The sequence below is a fragment of the Aquarana catesbeiana genome, linkage group LG01 (genome assembly GCF_042186555.1).
Source record: "Aquarana catesbeiana isolate 2022-GZ linkage group LG01, ASM4218655v1, whole genome shotgun sequence".
Classification (NCBI taxonomy): Eukaryota; Metazoa; Chordata; class Amphibia; order Anura; family Ranidae; genus Aquarana; species Aquarana catesbeiana.
Window position 1 is genome coordinate 801691555 of NC_133324.1, and position 13418 is coordinate 801704972.

Below are 13418 nucleotides of genomic sequence, written 5' to 3' on the forward strand. Positions count from 1 at the left end.
TCCAGTGAAGGGAAGGCGTCAGCATACCAAGACATTTTGAACAATTTCATGCCCCCAACTGTGTGGGAACAGCTTGGGGATGACCCCTTCCTGTTCCAACATGACTGCACATCAGTGCACAAAGCAAGGTATTGAACCCTACGGACTAAGACTGGGATGCCATTTAAGTTCATGTGCGAGTAAAGGCAGGCGTCCCAATACTTTTTGGTAACATAGTGTATATGCATATAAGCATGCCCCCAGCACAGAGACAGAGATGTCACTGACATCCAGGGTTGACAACCTCCCGAAGTGAAATTTACTGGCACAACAGAAAAAAATTACTGACAATACCAATTTTTTTACTCACGCAACACAAAAAAGGTTTACTGACAGAGCCAAATTTTTAATGACTGTTCAAAGAGTTAACCAAAATTACTGTTTTAGGGCAAATATCAATATTTAAGCTACAAACATGTAGCTAGGTTCATTAGCAATGTGTTTAATCTATAACAAAAAACAAAAAAAAAACAAATTCCCCCTTTTACATGAAGATCAGGTTAATATAACCAAGCACAGATGACCCCCTTACATTAGAGTCTGCAGGGTTCCCCTTTACAGTGCAAGGGGGGCGCTGTAGACCCTGATGTAAAAGGGAACACTGTGGACTCTGATGAGAAGGAGAACTCTAACGACTCTGATGTTAGGGAAAATGCTGTGCACTGTGGTGTAAAGGAAAACTCTGATGTAAGGGGGTCTCTGGTCACCAGAACCCCTCCCCCTTACACAAGAGTCCACAGATTTCCCCTTTACATCACAGTCCACAAAGTTTTCCCTTTACATCAAATTCTGCAGGGTTCCCCTTACAGTGTAAGTGGGAACTCTGTTGACCCTGATGTAAAGGGGAACACTGTGGATCCTGATGTAAAGGGAATGCTGCAGACTATAATGTAAAGGAGTCTGCGATCACCAGAGCTTCCCCCTTACACAAGAGTCCACAGAGTTCCCCCTTACATCTGAGTTTGCAGGACTCCTCCTTGCAGTGCAAGGGGGAACTCTGATGTAAAGGGGAACGCTAAAAAGAACTCTGATGTAAGGTGGTCTCTGGTCACTAGAGTTCCCCCTTTACATTAGAATTCCTACTTACACTGGGGTCTATAGCAATGCTCTTTACATAAGAGTTCCCCTCTACATCAGGGTAATTAACATTTTCTAAAGGACAGGTTAGCAGTGGCAGCCTCCATGTCTCTGTCATGACAGATTCCCTTCATGGATACAAAGAAATTTTAAGTCATGGTCTGAGGTAAGTATTTTGTACTTTTTTCTTCCAATCCTTTGCCAGATTTTATATTTTAGTAAGTGTCTTTTTCAAGGGGCAGGGGGGCTCAGTAATAGGCAGACCTTACATTTTCATTTAGGGTATCTTTAGATGTGTATCATGTGAGATTTGGGGGCACCACAAGGAGATTGGGGGGAGGGGATTTATGTTGGGAAGGTGAACTTGGGGGGGGGGGGGCAGAGCTAAGAATTGTTCTAGGAGGGGAAATTTGGGTAGGTGTGCTAGGAGTGGTGATTTGGGGGATTTGTTTTGAGACGGGAGATGGGGGAAGAGGATTTGTGCTAGGATGGGGGATTTGGGGAGTTTGTGCTAGAAAAGGTAATATGGTGTGTGTGTGTGTGTTTGGGGGGAGGGGGGGATTGTGCTAGGTGGGGACTTTTTTTTCGGAGGGGGATTTCTGCTGGTATGGATGATTGGGGGAAATTGTGCTAAGAGGGGAAGTTTGGGGGGAAATCTGGGGATTTGTGCTTGGAGAAGAAAATTTAGGGGTAGAGGATTTGTGCTAGGAAGGGGGAATTATTTTCTTTTAGGGGGGGGGGATTGTGCTGGGAGCATATTTTGAATGAGAGGATTTGAGCTAAGCATGCAAATTAGCTTTCATTCTTTTTTTTTTGGGGGGGGGGGGGAATTTTTGCTGACACATAATGCTTATACATCTTGGCTTGGGGGGGGGGGGGGGGGCACAATTTGGCATGCTCGTCCTGGGCTCTAGATGACCTTGTCCCGACACTAGAGAGTACCATGAGGCTAATCCCAAGTATACACCAGCTGTAAATTCTACTAAATCTGTACCAAGGAGTGCTTTATAATGACCCATCTTAGACTTGGCTTTGAGTTATGCAGATTCACCCAATATCGTGAAGCACAAAGTCACCATAGAGGTTTCCAACTTACAATATAAAACTCCCACATATCTTCAAGGCATTTGGATTAGAAATTTGGGTAGTCTCCTCTCCCTATCCCATCCATCAGTTTGCCTGTATCATCATATCCTTTGGACTTTTAACTTTAAACAAGTTGATTAGCAGAAAAAATGCCGAAGGAAAAGCTTCAGGCAATCTTCTACATGATACAAGACTACAGAATGCAAAGTAATTTACCTAGTCTCACCCTGTCACATGTACTGAAAAAGTGTAAATCAAAGACAGAGAGTTAAATAGCACTAGGGAATTCATATTTGTTCAATTTAAGATCTAACTTTTATATTAAAAACTACTTCATGGCTCTGCTGTTCTACCTGCATTTGTTCAGAAGGAAGTTAATCACATGTAATAAAGTGTGCACTCTTACGCATCGGTCAATGCTATTTTAAGGCTATCATGGGATCCTCTAACTTATCTCTGGCAGTGGATCTCAGTCTTTTCTGTCATATCCTCCATGCACCTTTGACATCATCCTATACCTCTCTTCACCTCTGTGACACCATTTAGTATCCCACTTGACCCTTTGATCCTATATGATACCCCAACTTACTCCTGTGACCTCATCTGATTCTTCTTCTCAACCCTGTGACACCATCTGACATCCCTTTTTCATTCTCCCCAGGACAAAATCCAATACCTCAATCTTTTACTTGGCACCTCTTCTGCCTCCCCAACAATGTCTCCAGGGTGGCAGAAAAGCTACCTCTCCCTGTACGTTGTTTTCAGGATCTCTGAGCGGTGCTGTTGGACATGTCCAGCACAGTGCTATGGCACTGCCCTATTTGAGAAACATTGCGTTAAAGTAAGCCAAATGAATGGCAGTAAGATACATGGTAATCACACAAATAGGAAACATAAGGGGAATACAAAGACACTGAATTTCAAAAGAGACAACTTCCAAAAACTACGCTCCTTGCTAGAAGATATTAAATAGGACAAAATCTTAGGAACAAAGAACACGGAGGAAAAATGGGTGTGCTTTAAGAGCATATTAAATAAGGGCATTAGCCAGTGCATCCCAATGGCAAATAAATATAAAAGAGCTATGCAATATGTAAAAGAGCTAATAAAAGTCCTGGGTGGCTTAACTCCAATGTAAAAATGCATATAAAAGCAAAGGAGAAGGCCTTCAAAAAATACAAGGCTGAGGGGTCATTATCAGCATTCCAACTTTACAAAGTATGCAATAAGAAATGTAATGCCCTGTACACATGAGCGGACTTTTCGACTGAACTGGTCTGACGGACCGAATCCGTTGGACAATCCAACCGTGTGTGGGCTTCATTGGACTTCCGACGGACCTATTCGGTCTAAAATCTGACGGACTTTAGATTTGAAACATATTTCAAATCTTCCAGCCGGAACTCCGCTGGACCCACTTCCTATCGGGAAGCCCGTTCGTCTGTATGCTGGTCCAACGGACCAAATACGATGCAAGGGCAGCTACAGTACCTGCCTGTGAGAATGTTTCCAGCGCGATCCTATCGCGCTGGTTCTCGGGGACAGGGTACTGTACATCTCACGCTCGCTGCAATAGGAAAAACACAGAGGTGACAATGTCCCTTAGGTCTGGTATGGATTTTAAGGGGAACCCCCTAAGCTGAAAAAACGGCATGGGGGTCTCCCCAAAATCCATACCAGACCCTTATCTGAGCACGCAGTCCGGCCGGTCAGGAAAGGGGGTGGGGACGAGCGAGTGCCCCCCCTCCTGAACCGTACCAGGCCGCATGCCCTCAACATGGGGGGTGGGTGCTTTGGGGAAGGGGGCACCCTGCGGCCCCCCCACCCCAAAGCACCTTGTCCCCATGTTGATGAGGACAAGGGCCTCTTCCTAACACCCCTGGCCATTGGTTGTTGGGGTCTGCGGGTGGGGGGCTTATCGGAATCTGTGAGCCACCTTTAATAAGGGGTCCCCCAGATCCCGGCCTCCCGCCCTATGTGAATGAGTATGGGACTGGGACTGTGACATCATAAGGGGCAGGGTCACCGGGGGACATCACCTGGTGACCACGCCCCATGCCTATAAAAGTCATTACGCACAATGAACCGTGAACACAGTATTACAGCGGGAGAGCGTTGTGTCAACATCAGAAGAAGAGAACAGGGAAGAAGACGACGGAGAAGACCGGGCCACCGCTAGCAAGAGAGCAGCAAAAGAGCAGAAGATAGCGGAGGAGCCCGGCAGAAGAACCGGAGAGCAGGAGAAGAACCGGAGAGCGGGAGAAGAACCGGACACCGGGAGAAGAGGCCAGGAGAGAGCGGAGAAGTTGGAAGAGACCCCCGAAGTCAGAAGAAAACCCCTGGAGCTGCCTAATAAATTACTTTAAAAACCTGTCTAGTGTGTTATTTTATTGGCACTTTTTTCCCCAGGTAAATGGGTAGGGGTACGATGTACCCCTTTCTCATTCACATAGGGTGGGGGGCCGGGATCTGGGGGCCCCTTTATTAAAGGTGGTTCCTGGATTCTGATAATCCCTCCGCCTGCAGACCATGACAACCAATGTCCAGGGTTGTCGGGAAGAGGCCCTTGTCCTTCCTCAACATGGGGACAAGGTGCTTTGGGGTGGAAAGGGGCCGCAGGGCACCCCCCTTCCCCAAAGCACCCACCCCCCCATGTTGAGGGCATGCGGCCTGGTGCGATTCAGGGGTGGGGGCACTCGCTCGTCCCCACCCCCTTTCCTGACCAGCTGGGCTGCGTGCTGGGATAAGGGTCGGGTATGGATTTTGGGGGGACCCCCACGCTGTTTTTTCGGCATAGGGGTTCACCTTAAAATCCATATCAGACCTGAGGGCCTGGTATGCTCTGCGACGAGGCTCGCAAGGTGTTAATCTCGCCGATAAATGCGGCAAGATTGACATCCTTTTCTAGTCCCCTTGTACCTCATCACGTTCAAAATGAACAGACTTTAGTCCATGTGTGGGCAAGTCCGTTCATTCGGAAGTCCGTCGTAACTCCGTCGAAAGTTTGTCTAGAAGACCACCGGACCTATTCTGCTGGAGAGTCTGGTCGTGTGTGTGCGAGTCCGTTCGTTTGCAAAGTCCGTCGGAAGTCTGCCGAAAGTCAGTCGGGAAAAACGTCGGACTTAGTCTGCTGGAAAGTCCGGTCGTGTGTACAGAGCATGAGGGTACAATCAGGGCGGCTAAGATAGAACATGAAAGGCACATAGTGTTGGAGAGTAAAAAAAATCCCAAGAAATTCTTTAAGTATATAAATAATAAAAGATGGAGGTCAGATCATATTGGCCCTATAAAGAATGATGAAGGCAATCTGGTTACAAAGGATGGAGAGAGGGCAAAGGTATTTAATTTATTTTTCTCCTCAGTCTTCACGAGGGAAACGGGGGGCTTCAGTAACCAAAACTGCAAGGTTTATCCTCATGACACCTCACAGGAAACACCCTTATGGGTAACAGAAGATAGCATAAGGGATAGACTTGAAAAACGTAACATTAATAAGTCACAGTGTCACAAACACGTACTTACCGAGGCCGAGATGCCGAGAGCGGCTCGCCCTTACGACCACGCGCACCCAGACCCCCGAAATGGGTACAGGAGGCTGGGGGCACGCGGAGGCACGGGCTTCCGGGTGAATAGCAGGTTCAGAGGCTGGAAGCGGGTGCCCCGAGATCCAGGGGGGAGCAAGGCTGCAAACACAAGCAGAGGTTAGGGAATAGGCAGGTATGATCAGGGTAGTCCAGCAGAGAGGTGGTTAAACAGGCCAGGGGTTCGGTACACAGGTCAGGCAGAGTGCTTAGGGACAATCCAGGAGAGTAGTGGTTAATCAGGCAGAGGTTCGGTACACAGAGCAGGCAGAGTGCTTAGGGACAATCCAGGAGAGTAGTGGTTAATCAGGCAGAGGTTCGGTACACAGAGCAGGCAAGCACTAGGGACAATCCAGGAGAGTAGTGGTTAATCAGGCAGAGGTTCGGTACACAGATCAGACTATAAGGCTTAGGGAACACAGGCACAAGGAAGCAGGGGAGAGCTGACGACAAACCAGCAACCCGACAGGGTGCTGGAGCCGTCAGATATAGCCCCCGTGCCCGGCGAGCGCGTCAGCGTGACGCGCTACCGGGCACCCGCACGGGCTACGGCGCGCACACGGGGACCGCCGTGCACCCGCGCGCGCCGCACCATCAGGCCGCGGACGGGTGTGCGGCGAAGCGCTCGTCCCGTGCGCATGCGCACCGGAGCCCGGCGAGCGGAGACGCTCCCTGGCTCCTGACAGTGCCCCCCTCCTAAGGGCGGACACTGGACGCCAAGGCTGGCCATTAGTTCTGGATGATCTTGATGGAATGCTCGAATTAACTGTGGAGCGTGTAGGTTCCTGGCGGGTTCCCAAGAATTATCTTCGGGAGGGTACCCCTTCCATTGAATCAGGTACTGTAACTGCCTGCCCCTCTTCCTGCAACCAAGAATGGATTCCACTTCAAATTCATTCTCGCCATCAATTCTGACTGGCGGAGGAGGAGGTTCTTTTCTTCCTGGAAAAGGGCTGGGCACCACAGGCTTCAATAGTGACACATGAAAAACGGGGTGAATCCGGTATGTTTTGGGAAGTGTCAATTCCACCGCCACAGGGTTGATAATCCTCTTGATTTGAAAAGGCCCAATGAACTTAGGCCCGAGCTTTCGAGAAGGCAGAGGTAATTTCAGATTGATGGTGGACAGCCAGACCTCGTCTCCTACGTCAAATTTTGGACTTGCCTTTCTGCCCCGGTCGTACTGTTTCTTATAGTCCCCCTGGGTCTTGTGTAATGTATCTTGAATCCTTTGAAAATTGGACTGTAGTGAGATTATCCTATCCTGGACTGCAGGAACTGCCGTTTCTGGAATGTTGTTAGCAAAGGATGTGGGATGGAACCCACAATTGGTCCAGAAAGGAGTCTGGTTGGTGGAGGCATGGATAGAATTATTGTACGCAAATTCCGCGTAAGAGAGAAGGCTCGCCCAATCATCCTGAGAACCCGAACAAAAGCATCGGAGGTACTGCTCCAGCGTCTGGTTGGTCCTCTCTGTCTGACCATTGCTCTGAGGGTGATAAGCTGAAGAAAGGCAAATGTTGATCCCCAAAGCCTTGCACAGTTCTCTCCAGAATTTGGACGTGAACTGAACGCCTCTGTCTGACACGATACTCCTTGGTATCCCATGGAGCCTAACGATCTCCTTTAGAAAAATGTTGGCCGTCTCCACGGCAGAGGGAGTACCCCTCATGGGCAGAAAGTGGGCCATTTTGGAAAGGCGGTCGACCACAACTAGGATGGTGGAGAAATTCTCTGAGCTGGGTAGGTCAACGATGAAGTCCATGGAGACGTCAGCCCAAGGTCGTTCCGGAATGGGCAAAGGTCTGAGCAAACCCCAGGGTTTGATGTTCTGGCCCTTGCTTCTCTGGCATAGGAGACAGGACGCCACATATTCCCTACAGTCCCTTTTCCATCCTGGCCACCAAAAGGAACGAGAAAGGAGCTCAGCCGTCTTCTTGTTCCCGAAGTGTCCTGCCATCTTGTGATCATGACACATTTGAAGGGCTAGGGGCCGAGTCACCTGTGGTACAAATATTTTTCCTTTGATCCAGAAAAGGTCTTCATATTTTTTCAGGGAATGCACAGCTGGTTCCGTACATGTGTCTGATGAAGATTTGATGGAGGATATTAAGTCTGCTTGGGTTAATCCAAGAAAATTTTGAGGAGAGAGGATCGTGCATGGTGTTGGTATTTGGGAGTCTGCGGAAAACATTCTTGAAAGGGCATCAGCCTTCCCGTTCTTTGCCCCAGGTCTGTATGCAATGTGGAAATTAAAACGAGAGAAGAACAGGGCCCATCGGGCTTGGCGGGGTTTTAATCGTCTTGCTGTTCTGAGGTACTCAAGGTTTTTGTGATCCGTAAAGATCATCACCGGATGGACTGCCCCCTCCAGCAGATACCTCCATTCCTCCAAAGCAAACTTTATAGCCAGCAGCTCTCTGTCACCCACGTCGTAATTAAGTTCCGGTGGACTGAGTTTCCGGGAGGCGAAAGCTACTGGATGCAGGATGGCCTTTGGTCCCTGTCTCTGGGAAAGGATTGCTCCGGTTGCGATTTCTGATGCATCGACCTCCAATACGAAGGGTTGAGTCGGGTCAGGATGGCAAAGGATTGGAGCAGAACTGAATAGTTCTTTTAACTTAAGAAAAGCCTCTTGAGCGGCTGCGGACCACTGGAATGAATGATGCTGCCGAGTTAGTTGAGTAATAGGTGCCACAATGGCAGAGAATCCCACGATGAATTTCCGATAGAAATTAGCAAATCCGATAAACCTCTGTACTGCTTTCTTATTTGATGGAGCTGGCCACTCCTGAATTGCCTGAATCTTCTGAGGGTCCATTGCAACCCCATTGGTGGAGAGTATGAATCCCAAGAATTGTATGGTTGATCTCTCAAACTCACACTTTTCGGCTTTTAGGTATAGCTTGTGTTGCAAGAGAATAGCGAGAACTGTTTTAACGTGTCTCCTGTGCATCTCTAGCGTAGGGGAGAAGATGAGGATGTCGTCCAGATACACCACCAGGAAGTCATCTAGATATTGTCGGAAGATGTCATTCACTAGATGTTGGAAGGTGGCTGGAGCATTGCAGAGGCCGAATGGCATCACCAAATATTCAAAGTGGCCGAATCTGGATCTAAAGGCCGTTTTCCATTCGTCTCCAGCCCTGATCCTGACGAGGTTGTAGGCCCCCCGGAGGTCAAGTTTGGAGAACACCTTGGCCGATCGAAACCTTTGGAATAGCTCAGGAATGAGTGGCAGCGGGTACCGATTCTTGATTGTGATGTTGTTGAGTTGTCGATAGTCTACGCAGGGTCTAAGAGTACCGTCTTTTTTTCCCACGAAAAAGATACCTGCTCCAGCGGGTGAAGATGAAGGGCGGATGAAACCTTTCTCAAGATTTTCATCTATGTACTGTTTTAGAGCCTCCAGCTCGGTTTCAGAAAGGGGGAATATCCGGCCAAATGGAATCTCAGAGCCAGGAAGAAGATCAATTGGACAGTCGTAGGCCCTGTGAGGTGGTAGGCGGTCAGCCATTTGTTTACTGAAGACCTCCTGAAACTCGAGATATTCAGAGGGGACGTGTTGGAGGTTGTTTGGCGGTACCGCCATTGTGGCACAAACTTTGGAATCCGGAAGCAGGCAGTGTTGGGAGCAATACTGAGAAGGGAATGATACTGACTTGGTGCTCCATTTGATTAGCGGATCGTGGGCTTGCAACCATGGTAGGCCGAGTATGATGGGGAAGATTGGTGAGCGAATTAGGTCAAGCCGTAAGAACTCCCGGTGGCCGGAGTCCGTGACGACTGAAATAGGTTGGGTCTCCTGGGTGATGGGGCCTGAGCAAGGAAGGGATCCGTCGGCCAGGTGTATTTGTAGATCCTGCTCTTTGGTCTGTAGAGGGATCTTCAATCTGTGTGCCAAGGCGGAATCTATAAAACAGCTGCAGGCCCCGGAATCAACGATGGCCTGCAGGCGAGTCTCCTTTTCCGGAAGCTGCAGAGAAACAAACAACATCACATAAGCCTTGGGGATGTTATGGTTAGGAAAGTTCAATATGTTTGACTGAGGGAACTTACTGGGCCTGATCGGACAGCTGCGCAGGAAGTGCCCGGTTCCTCCGCAGTAGAGGCAAAGGTTAGACTGCCGTCTGCGCTGTTTCTCCTCGGAGGTCAAGGGACCTCGGACCAAACCGAGCTGCATTGGTTCGACCTCAGGGACCGATGCGGTAGTAACTGAAGGTGAAGTTTGGGATACTGTGGAGTGAGGTCGCGGTGATGCCCAGGCAGGGCGAGGCTGCTGAAACCGTTCTGAGCGCCGCTCCCTAAGGCGCCGATCAAGTTTTGTAGCTGCTTGAATAAGTTCCTCTAAGGAAGCAGGGGTCTCCATCCTGGCTAACTCGTCTTTGAGTAATTCAGATAGGCCTTGGCGGTACTGGTAACGTAAGGCCGGCTCATTCCAGTTGGTGTCGGCCGCCCACTTACGGAATTCTACTGTATAGTCCTCAATAGGTCTTCTTCCTTGGGACAAATGGTGCAAGATAGCTTCGGCGGTGGCCATACGTTGCGGATCATCGTAGAGCTGGGTCATGCTCTCAAAGAACGCTTCGATAGTGTTCAGGGCAGGGCTGCGCTGTTCCATCAGGCTGTGGGCCCAAGCCTGGGGTTCCTCGGACAGCAGGGAAATGGCAAACCCCACCTTGACGATCTCTGAAGAGAAGGTTCTTGGCTGTAGAGCGAAGTATAGGGAACATGCGTTTTTGAAAGCCCTAAACTTCTTGCGATCTCCCGAGAACCGTTCAGGTGTAGGGACCCTGGGCTCAGGAAGGGCCATAACCACAGTGGGGTTGGCCGGAGCTTGAGGAAGCGGACCCCCACTGCTGGGTGCAGGAGCTGCGGCTGCGGAGGGTAGTAACCCGGAGATCTGCTGCAGGCGGTTATCAACTTGTGTGTAGCCTTCTTGCAGCTTTTGTACGGAGTCCGCCAGGGTAGATACTTGCTGACATAAGATCTCCAAAGGAGAGCGCGCTCTGTCGGCCTCAGACATCGGGCTGGTTTGTACTGTCACAAACACGTACTTACCGAGGCCGAGATGCCGAGAGCGGCTCGCCCTTACGACCACGCGCACCCAGACCCCCGAAATGGGTACAGGAGGCTGGGGGCACGCGGAGGCACGGGCTTCCGGGTGAATAGCAGGTTCAGAGGCTGGAAGCGGGTGCCCCGAGATCCAGGGGGGAGCAAGGCTGCAAACACAAGCAGAGGTTAGGGAATAGGCAGGTATGATCAGGGTAGTCCAGCAGAGAGGTGGTTAAACAGGCCAGGGGTTCGGTACACAGGTCAGGCAGAGTGCTTAGGGACAATCCAGGAGAGTAGTGGTTAATCAGGCAGAGGTTCGGTACACAGAGCAGGCAGAGTGCTTAGGGACAATCCAGGAGAGTAGTGGTTAATCAGGCAGAGGTTCGGTACACAGAGCAGGCAAGCACTAGGGACAATCCAGGAGAGTAGTGGTTAATCAGGCAGAGGTTCGGTACACAGATCAGACTATAAGGCTTAGGGAACACAGGCACAAGGAAGCAGGGGAGAGCTGACGACAAACCAGCAACCCGACAGGGTGCTGGAGCCGTCAGATATAGCCCCCGTGCCCGGCGAGCGCGTCAGCGTGACGCGCTACCGGGCACCCGCACGGGCTACGGCGCGCACACGGGGACCGCCGTGCACCCGCGCGCGCCGCACCATCAGGCCGCGGACGGGTGTGCGGCGAAGCGCTCGTCCCGTGCGCATGCGCACCGGAGCCCGGCGAGCGGAGACGCTCCCTGGCTCCTGACACACAGATGGCTTGCATCCAAGGTCCTTAAGGAACTCAGTTGTGTAATTGCCATACCATTGTTCCTAATATTTACGAACAGTCTACTGACTGGAATAGTACCAGCAGTTTGGAGAAAAGCCAGTGTAGCACCAATACTGGGCTTACTGGGCACTTAAACCCCCCCCTCCTGCCCAGACCAATTTTCAGCTTTCAGCGCTGTCGCACTTTGAATGACAATTGCGCAGTCATACAGCACTGTACCCAAATGAAATTTTTATCATTTTTTTCCCACACATAGAGCTTTCTTTTGGTGGTATTTAATCACAGCTGGGATTTTTATTTTTTGCTAAACAAACAAAAAAAGATGGAAAATTTTGAAAAAAAAAAAATCATGTTTCATAGTTTGTTATAAAATTTTGCAAACAGGTAATTTTTCTCCTTCATTGATATGCGCTGATGAGGCGGCACTGGTGGGCACTGATAGGCTGCACTGATGGGCATGGATAGGCACATTTAAGGTGGCACTGATAGGCACAGTTAAGGCGGCACTGATAGGCACAGTTAAGGCAGCACTGATGGGGACAGATAAGGCGGCACTGATGGCCACTGATGGGCACGGATGGGTGGCACGGACAGGTGGCACTGATGGGCACTGATAGGTACCACTGTTGGGGAGCACTGATGGGCGGCACTGATGGAGGGGCACTGATGGGTGGCACTGATGGGCAGTACTGATGGGCACTTATGGGCACTGGTAGGTGACACTGATAGGCACTGATAGGTGGCACTGATGTGCAGCACTGTTGTGGCACTGATGTGGGCGCTGATGGGTGGCACTGTGGGTGCTGATGGGTGGCACAGTGGGTACTGATGGGTGGCACTGTGGGCACTGATGGATGGCACTGTGGGCACTGATTGGTGACGCTGGTGGGCACTGGTAGACGGCACTGCTGCCTATTGCTGTGTCACTGGCAGGGGACACAGATGATCGCCGTGATCGTGACTGATGTCCCTCTCACGGCCGCCGGTGATCGGCTTTTTTTTTTCCTCCTCACGCTGTCAGCGCGAGGAGAAAAAATAGCTGATTACCGGCTCTGTTTACATCAAATGATCAGCTGTCATTGGCTGACAGCTGATCATGTGGTAAGGGGTTGGGATCGACCCCTTACTCTGATCTGTGATCAGGTGAGTCTCATAGACGCGCTGATCACCGAGCGCGCCGCACGCGCCCTGCAGGGGGCGCGCAGGCCGCTCGTGCACAGGACGACATCAATAGACGTTGTCCCGGCAATGTAGGTCCACGCTGTTGCCGTCATTTGGCAATAGCGCAGATCTAAAGAGGTTAAAAAAGGACTAAGGCCTATCCCTGGGAACTACAGACCTGTTAGCTTAATGTCAATAGTTTGTAAGCTCTTGAAGGGGATGATAAGGGACTATATACAAGATTTTAGTAATGAAAATGGTATCATTAGCATAATTCATGGATTCATGAAGAATCTTCTATGAGGAAGTGAGCAGCCATCTAGATAAAGGAAGGCCTGTAGACGTGGTGTATCTGGATTTTGCAAAGGCAAAATCGATACAGTTTGATAAACATTTACTGTACAAACTAAGATCTGTCAGCATGGACCAAAGGGTTTGTACATGAATTGAATACTGGCTGCAGGGGTGAGTTCAGAGGTTAGTGATAAATGGGGAGTACTCGGAATGGTCCGGTGTGGAAAGTGGGGTCCTCCAGTGTTCTATCCTGGGACCAACTCTATTTAATTTATTCATAAACGACCTGGAGGATGGGATAAACAGCTCAATCTCGGTATTTGCAGACAAAACTAAGCTAAGCAGGGCAATCA